Source organism: Anolis sagrei, chromosome 6 (genome assembly GCF_037176765.1).
Source record: "Anolis sagrei isolate rAnoSag1 chromosome 6, rAnoSag1.mat, whole genome shotgun sequence".
Classification (NCBI taxonomy): Eukaryota; Metazoa; Chordata; class Lepidosauria; order Squamata; family Dactyloidae; genus Anolis; species Anolis sagrei.
The window spans coordinates 8,781,730-8,790,371 of record NC_090026.1 but is presented as its reverse complement, the minus strand read 5'-3'; positions in this window follow the sequence as shown (position 1 = coordinate 8,790,371).

Sequence of the window (8,642 nt, the reverse complement as noted above, 5' to 3'; positions counted from 1 at the left end):
GATAAAAGAAACAACAACTATAAAACTTGCACCAGACATGCGGAAATAATAACGAAACGATTTCGAAACAATTACGAAACAATTATGAAACGAATTGAAAAATTCGTTTCGATTTGTAGTTGCTCCTGAATGGTTCAATATCGCTTCGTTATAAAAAAAAATAACGAATTAATAACGATTACGAAATTAACGAACGAAACTGCCCAGCCCTAGTTTCATTCTTTCGTCCAAATGAACAAAATAGTTTGGACCATTGACCAACATGGGTGGCCTTCCCAGGCTCCTCTTCTCCTCAGTTTTAGGACTAGAGTGGTGAGTCACCATACGTGGAGGGCACATTGACCACTATTAGTCCACCAAGTTTTCTAACATTTGGGTATCCCTGATTTTTAGGGATTTTTTTTCTATCTATAAATAAAATCTCAAAAACATTATCTGTTTCCCTTCCTCTCGATCTGCAGAGGAGCCATGAGGTTAAAGGCTGGGCTTAGGATACCACTGATTCTAAGACGTTTTCTTCTGGATCTGCAGAAAAGACCTATAGCTTGGTGACATCACTGTTTTCTTGGGCTCTGATTGGCCCAAACAGCTGCTCCTCTGACGCATGCGGATGAACTCATGTAAGGAAAGCCACGCGAGCCAAAAACAAAACAAAGAAACGGAAACTGTGCAACTTTCTTTTTCGTTTTGCTTTTTGTTTCATCGGAAAATGGCTCGTTTGTTTGTTTATTTACAGCATTTTTACCCCACCCTTGAGGGGAGACTCAGAGCGGCTAACATAGGCAGCAATTTGATGCCACAATACCAATAACACCAGTATAAAACCATCTATATAAATAAAAATGTAATGTTCGTTTGTGGGATTAACAGAACTCAAAAACCACTGGATGAATTGACATCAAATTTGGACACAAGACACCTAACAACCCAATGTATGTCCTTCACTAAAAAGTTGGGCAGGATTGATTTTGTCATTTGGGAGTTGTAGTTGCTAGGATTTATAGTTCACCTACAATCAAAGAGCATTCCGAACCACACCAACGATGGAATTGGACCAAACTTGGCACACAGTTCTCCCATGACCAACAGAAAATACTGGAAGGGTTTGGTGGGCAGTGTCCTTTGGTTTTGGAGTTACAGTTCACCTACTTCCAGAGAGCACTGTGGACTCAAACAATGATGGAACTGGACCAAACTCTACATGAATACTCAATATGCCCAAATGTGAACACTGGTGGAGTTTGGGGAAAATAGAATCTTGACATTTGAGAGCTGCAGTTGCTGGGATTTATAGTTCACCTACAATCAGAGCATTCTGAACCCCACCACCAATAGAATTCGGGTCAAACCTCCCACACAGAACCCCCATGATCACCAGAGTGGGCCACAGCAAGGCGTGGCAGGGGACGGCTAGTAGTACATAAAAAGTTAAAAACAATAACAATTATATCATCACATAATCGCATATCCATTTCCAATTATCGTAACAGTCATCAGGTCCAATCCATGTTCAAAGTGCTGCTGCATCCACTAGCCAAAGGCCTGGTTCCAAAACCACGATTTTAGGGGTTTTTTTCCTGAAGGAAAGGAGGGAGGACGCTGATCTAATTTCACTGGGGAGCGAATAACACAAGTTGGGGGGTAACACCAAGAAGGCCCTGTCCCTCATCCTCACCAGATGCGTTTGCGAAGTCGGTGGGACTGAGAGCAGGGCCTTTCCAGCAGATCTTAGACTACGAGGTGGAACGTAGAGGGAGATACGTTCGGATAAGTAAGCTGGGCCAGAATAGTTAGTTTTGTGCCATCCAAATGGACGATACGAAACAAAGATCTAATCTTGCTGGGGAGCAAATTCCACAAGTGTGGGGTCACCACTGAGAAGGCCCTGTCCCTCGTCCCCACCAGACGTGTTTGCGAAGTTGGTGGGACCGAGAGCAGGGCCTTTCCAGCAGATCTTAGACTATGAGGTGGAATGTAGAGGGAGATACGTTTGGATAAGTAAGCTGGGCCGGAATCGTTAGTTTCGTGACATCCAAATGGACGGTACAAAGCGAATACCAGAATGAAACAAATGGAACAAATATTGCGCCCACCTCTACTGGATCCCCCTATGACATTTGCATTGCACCCCACTCTCCCCAAAAATCACTCCCAAACACTGCGAAAGAGTCATGCAAGTTTTTCGTTCACTTTTTTGCTTTCCCTGTCCTTTTTCTTGTATTTTTTCTTCTTCTGTAAAACAAGGAAACCTCTTTTAATGTGGGAATCCCCACGCTTCTCCGTCTCCCCACTCCCGCCTTGTCTGGTTTAGAGCTACTGGCAGAATCAATGCCATCGACCTGGTTTTGGGGGGGCTGGAGCCGGGAAGGGAATCCTCCGCTGCTTTAAACCCTGATCGGGCTAAGTGGAATCCGATAAACACGAGGAGGAAATCAATCGCCCGACACGCTCCAGGAGTGGGGAGGAAAGAAGGGAGGGAGGGCAGGCTGGTGTGCCACTCGGAGGAGTGCCGGGGAATCCCACGGCTTTGGAGAAGGAGGGCCGTTTTTTTGCTCAAAACAACAAGGAGGGATATATGGGAAGCTTTGCAACACTCTCCCATCTCTTCCCAACTTGGAGCACAGTCTTTTCTGCCTGTTTTTTCCCTCCAACATGCATGCATCCCATATTTCACAGCTCAGAAACACATGCACCAGGCCTTCGGAAAGGGCTACGGTTCCCTGAGTCAGCATTAGCTGCCATGACCTTTACCAGGGTGGACGGGAGAAATAGATTAATTCATTAGCGCATTAATGTCGAGGGGAAAGGAAGGTGGGTCGGAGCAGGGGTGAGTGGGTGCACAAAGGGAGAGCGGGTGAAAATGGGTGCCAATTCTACCGCCAGACTCATCTATAGAAAAGACCCCAGAGTTGTAGGTTTTTTCGGGCTATATGGCCATGTTCTAGAGGCATTCTCTCCTGATGTTTCGCCTGCATCTATGGCAAGCATCCTCAGGGGTAGGTAGTGAGGATGCTTGCCATAGATGCAGGTGAAACATCAGGAAAGAATGCCTCTAGAACAGTGGTTCTCAACCTTCCTAATGCCACAACCCCTTAACACAGTGAATCGCAGCGCTCTCTGGACCACCCTCCACAAAATCGGGTGCCCTAACAAATTTGTGAACATCCTGCGGCTCCTCCATGATGACATGATGGCAACAGTCTTGGACAGCAGTGGCTCCCAAAGTGACCCATTTAAAGTGGAATCCGGTGTCAAACAGGGATGTGTTCTTGCCCCAACTCTATTCTCCATCTTCATTGCTATGATACTTCACCTTGTTGATGGGAAGCTTCTCACCGGAGTGGAAATAATCTATCGGACAGATGGCAAGCTATTCAACCTCAGCAGACTGAAAGCCAAAACCAAGGTTACAACAACAGCTGTTATAGAACTCCAGTATGCTGATGACAATGTCGTCTGTGCGCATTCAGAAGAAGATCTACAAGCCACTCTAAACACCTTCGCAGAAGCATACGAGAAGCTCGACCTGTCACTGAACATTGAGAAAACCAAGGTGCTGTTCCAGCAGTCGCCAGCCAATCCCTCTCCAATGCCAGTAATACAGCTTAATGGTGTCACATTAGAAAATGTGGACCATTTCCGCTACCTTGGCAGCCACCTCTCCACCAAAGTCAACATCGACGCCGAAATACAACACCGCCTGAACTCTGCAAGTGCAGCATTTTCCAGAATGAAGCAGAGAGTGTTTGAGGACCAGGACATCCGTAGGGATACCAAGGTGCTTGTCTATAAAGCTATTGTCCTCCCAACCCTGCTCTATGCCTGTGAGACGTGGACTGTCTACAGACGTCACATGCAGCTCCGTTTCCATCAGCGCTGCCTCCGGAAAATCCTGCAAATCTCCTGGGAAGACAAGCGGACAAACGTCAGTGTGCTGGAAGAAGCAAAGACCACCAGCATTGAAGCGATGGTCCTCCAACATCAACTCCGCTGGCCCGGTCACGTTGTCCGGATGCCTGACCACCGTCTCCCAAAGCAGTTGCTCTACTCCGAACTTAAGAACGGAAAACGGAACGTTGGTGGACAGGAAAAGAGATTTAAAAATGGGCTCAAAGCCAACCTTAAAAACTCTGGCATAGACACTGAGAACTGGGAAGCCCTGGCCCTTGAGCGCTCCAGCTGGAGGACAGCTGTGACCAGCAGTGCTGCAGAATTTGAGGAGGCACGAATGGAGGGTGAAAGAGAGAAACGTGCCAGGAGTAAGGCACGTCAAGCCAACCCCGACCGGGACCGCCTTCCACCTGGAAACCAATGCCCTCACTGAGGAAGAAGATGCAGAGCAAGAATAGGGCTCCACAGCCACATAAGGACCCACAAGGAAATCCATAATGGAAGACCATCTTACTCGTCCAACGAGGGATTGCCTAAGTAAGTAAGTAAGTAATACAGTTTCTCATGTTGTGGTGACCCCCAACCATAAAATTTGTTCCATTGCTACTTCATAACTGTCATTTTGCTGCTGTTATGAATAGTAATGTAAATATCTAATATGCAGGATGTATCTTCATACACTGGTCCAATTTGGCACAAATACCCAATACACCCAGATTTGAATACTAGTGGGATTGGGGGAGGGTACTGATTTTGTCCTGTGGGAGTTGTAGTTGCTGGGATTTATAGTTCACCTACAATCAAAGAGCATTCTGAACTCCACCAACGATAGAATTGAATCAAACTCGGCACACAGAACTCCCACGACCAACAGAAATTACTGGAAGGGTTTGATGGGCATTGACCTTGAGTTTTGGGAGTTGTAGTTCACCTACATCAAGAGAGCACCGTGGACTCAAACAACGATGGATCTGACCAAACTTGGCACGAATTCTCAATATGCCCAAATGTAAACACTGGTAGAGTTTGGGGAAAATAGACCTTGACATTTGGGAGTTGCAGTTGCTGGGATTTATAGTTCACCTACAATCAAAGAGCATTCTGAACCCTACCAACGATTGAATTGGGCCAAGCTTCCCACACAGAACCCCCATGACCAACAGAAAATACTGTGTTTTCTGGTGGTCTTCGGTGACCCCTCTGACACATCCTTGCGACCCCTCCAGAGGTCCTGACCCCCAGGTTGAGAAACACTGCTCTAGAACATGGCCATAAAGCCTGGAAAAACCTACAACAACCCAGTGATTCTGGCCATGAAAGCCATCGACAACCCCAGAGTTGCTTGTACAAGGATTGAGGCTTTAATTTGAGATGCTCGTATGGGAATTCAGGAGCGAAGAAAGAGCAAGGTTTGTGGAATACATGAGGAAATCTCAAGGGACTTGGAATAGCAAATAGTGTCAGGAGTGACTTGAGAAACTGCAAGTCGCCTCTGGTGTGAGGGAATTGGCCGTCTGCAAGGACGTTGTCCAGGGGACGCCTGGATGATTTGATGTTTTTATCATCCTTGTGGGAGGCTTCTCTCATGTCCCCGTATGAGGAGCTGGAGCTGATAGAGGGAGCTCATCCGCCTCTCCCCGGATTCGAACCTGTGACCTGTTGGTCTTCAGTCCTGCTGGCACAGGGGGTTTAACCCACTGTGCCACTGGGGGCTCCGGTGACTTGAGAAACTGCAAGTTGCTTCTGGTGTGAGAGAACTGGCCGTCTGCAAGGACCTTGCCCAGGGGATGCCAGGATGATTTGACTTTTTTATCATCCTTGTGGGAGGCTTCTCTCATGTCCCCGTATGAGGAGCTGAAGCTGATAGAGGGAGCTCATCCGCCTCTACCTGAATTCGAATCTGCGACCTGTTGGTCTTCAGTCCTGCCGGCACAGGGGTTTAACCCACTGCGCCACGGGGGCTCCGGTGACTTGAGAAACTGCAAGTCACTTCTGGTGTGAGAGAATAGGCTGCCTACAAGGAAGTTGCCCAGGGGATGCCAGGATGTTTTATCATCCTTGTGGGAGGCTTCTCTCATGTTCCTGCATGAGTGTCAAATAAACCCAGAGATGGAAAATGCCTTTAGGGCTGAAAATGGGTGCCAGTTTTACTGCCAACCTCAGTTGCATTACAACCCTACAGCTTTTATTTATTTTGTACTAAAAACATTACATAAATTAGTATAAAACTGATAAAAAAAATAGAAAGAGCACAAGTGGCTAAATATCTTTTGACCAAAAACGGGCAACAGCAACTGCATTGTCTGTAGCTGCAAACAATTCTTCCTCTGTACATGAGGCAGGACATTGTGGACAAGCATACAGATGCGGAGTTGTTTGTTCTGCTCCACAGTCGCACAAGGTGGGGGATTCTTTTGGGTAGTGCCATTTTGCCAGGTTGTCTTTTGATCTGCCCACTCCACTTCTGAGTCTGTTCAGGGACTTCCAAGTTGCCCATTCTTGGTTTGTCCCTGGAAGCAGGCCCTCCTGGGGGGGTCCATCTAATTGGCCTACAACTGCTTATATATGGATTGGGATTTTGATATGCTTGAAATGCTTGCATAGGGCTTGGGGAAGAAGCAAGGTTTGTGGAATGTTATAGGCTAGCATTTCTCGACCTGGGGGTCGGGACCCCTGGGAGGGATGCAAAGGGGGTGTCAGAGGGGTCACAGTATTTTCTGTTGTTCATGGAGGTTCTGTGTGGGAAGTTTGGCCCAATTCTATCCATAGTGGGGTTCAGAATGCTCTTCGATTGTAGGTGGTCTATAAATTCCAGCAACTACAACTCCCAAATGTGAAGGTCTATTTTCCCCAAACCCCACCAGTGTTCACATTTGGCATATTGAGGATTCGTGCCAAGTTTGGTCCAGACCCACCATTGTTTGAGTCCACAGTGCTCTCTGGATGTAGGTGAACTACAACTCCAAAACTCAAGATCAATGCCCACCAAACCCTTCCAGTATTTTCTGTTGATCATGGGAGTTCTGTGCGCCAAGTTTGGTTCAGTTCCATCGTTGGTGGAGTTCGAAATGCTATTTGATTGTAGGTGAACTATAAATCCCAGCAACTACAACCCCCAAATGGCCAAATCAGTCCTATCTTCAACCCCACTAGTATTCAAATTTGGGCATATTGGGTACTTGTGCCAAATTTGATCCAGTGAATGAAAATATATCCTGCATATCAGATATTACATTACGATTCATGTTGTTGTTTATCCGTTCAGTTGCTTACAACTCATTGTGACCTCCTGGACCAGCCCACGCCAGAGCTCCCTGTCGGCCGTCACCACCCCCAGCTCCTTCAGAGTCAAACCAGTCACTTCAAGGATACCATCCATCCATTCATGTTGTTGTTTATTCGTTCAGTCACTTCCGCCTCTTCGACTCTTTTGACCTCCTGAACCAGCCCATGCCAGAGCTCCCTATCAGCTGTCACCACCCCCAGCTCCTTCAGAGTCAAGCTAGTCGCTTCAAGGATACCATCCATCCATCTTGCCCTTGGTTGGCCCCTCTTCATAATAGTAGCAAAATTACAGTAGCAACAGAAATAATTTTACGGTTGGGGGTCACCACAACATGAGGAACTATACAGGGTTAGTCAAAATGCATAGGCCAATAAGCCATTCAATTGAATGGCTTATTGGCCTATGCATTTTGACTAACCCTGTATTATGGGGTCATGGCATTAGGAAGGTTGAGAACCACTGTGCTACAGCATTTCATGGAGATGGAGTTAGAGATGGTTACAGACAGAGGGAGATGGAGTTAGAGATGGAGATAGAGACAGCAATAGAGATGGAGATGGTGTTAGAGATGGGACGATGATTGTCTTCCAAGGGTAGAGGAATCCATGAAGATGAATCTCAAGGGAAGTGGAATAGCGAAGATAGTGATAAATCAGCCCCAGAAGTGGAAAACATGTAGATCAGTGCTTCTCAACCTGGGGGTCGAGACCCCTGGGGGGGTCGTGAGAGGGTGTCAGAGGGGTCGCCAAAGACCATCAGAAAATACAGTATTTTCTGTTGCTCATGCAAGTTCTATGTGGGAAGTTTGCCCCAATTCTGTCATTTGTGGGGTTCTGAATGCTCTTTCATTGTAGGTGAACTATAAATCCCAGCAACTACAACTCCCAAATATCAAGGTCTATTTTCCCCAAACTCCACCAGTATTCACATTTGGGCATATTGGGTATTCATGTCAAGTTTGGTTCAGCTCCATCATGTATTGTCAAAGGCTTTCATGGCTGGAATCATTAGGTTCTTGTGGGTTTTTTCGGGCTATAGGGCCATGTTCTAGAGGCATTTCTCCTGACGTTTTGCCTGCATCTATGGCAAGCATCCTCAGAGGTAGTGAGGTCTGGAATTAGGACAGTGGGTTTATATATCTGTGGAATGGCTGGGGTGGGGCAAAGAGCTCTTCTCTGCTGGAGCTAGGTGTGAATGTTTCAAATGACCACCTTCATTAGCATTTGAAGGCCTGGCTGAGCCTGGAAAAATCTTATGTTGAGAGGTGTTAAGATGTGCCTGGTTGTTTCCTCTCTGCTGTTTTGCTGTTGTAATTTTAGAGTTTTTTTAATACTGGTAGCCAGATTTTGTTCAGATGCAGGCAAAACGTCAGGAGAAATGCCTCTAGAACATGGCCCTATAGCCCAAAAAACCCCCACAAGAACCTAGCTCCATCATTGTTTGAGTTCACGTTGTTCTCTGAATG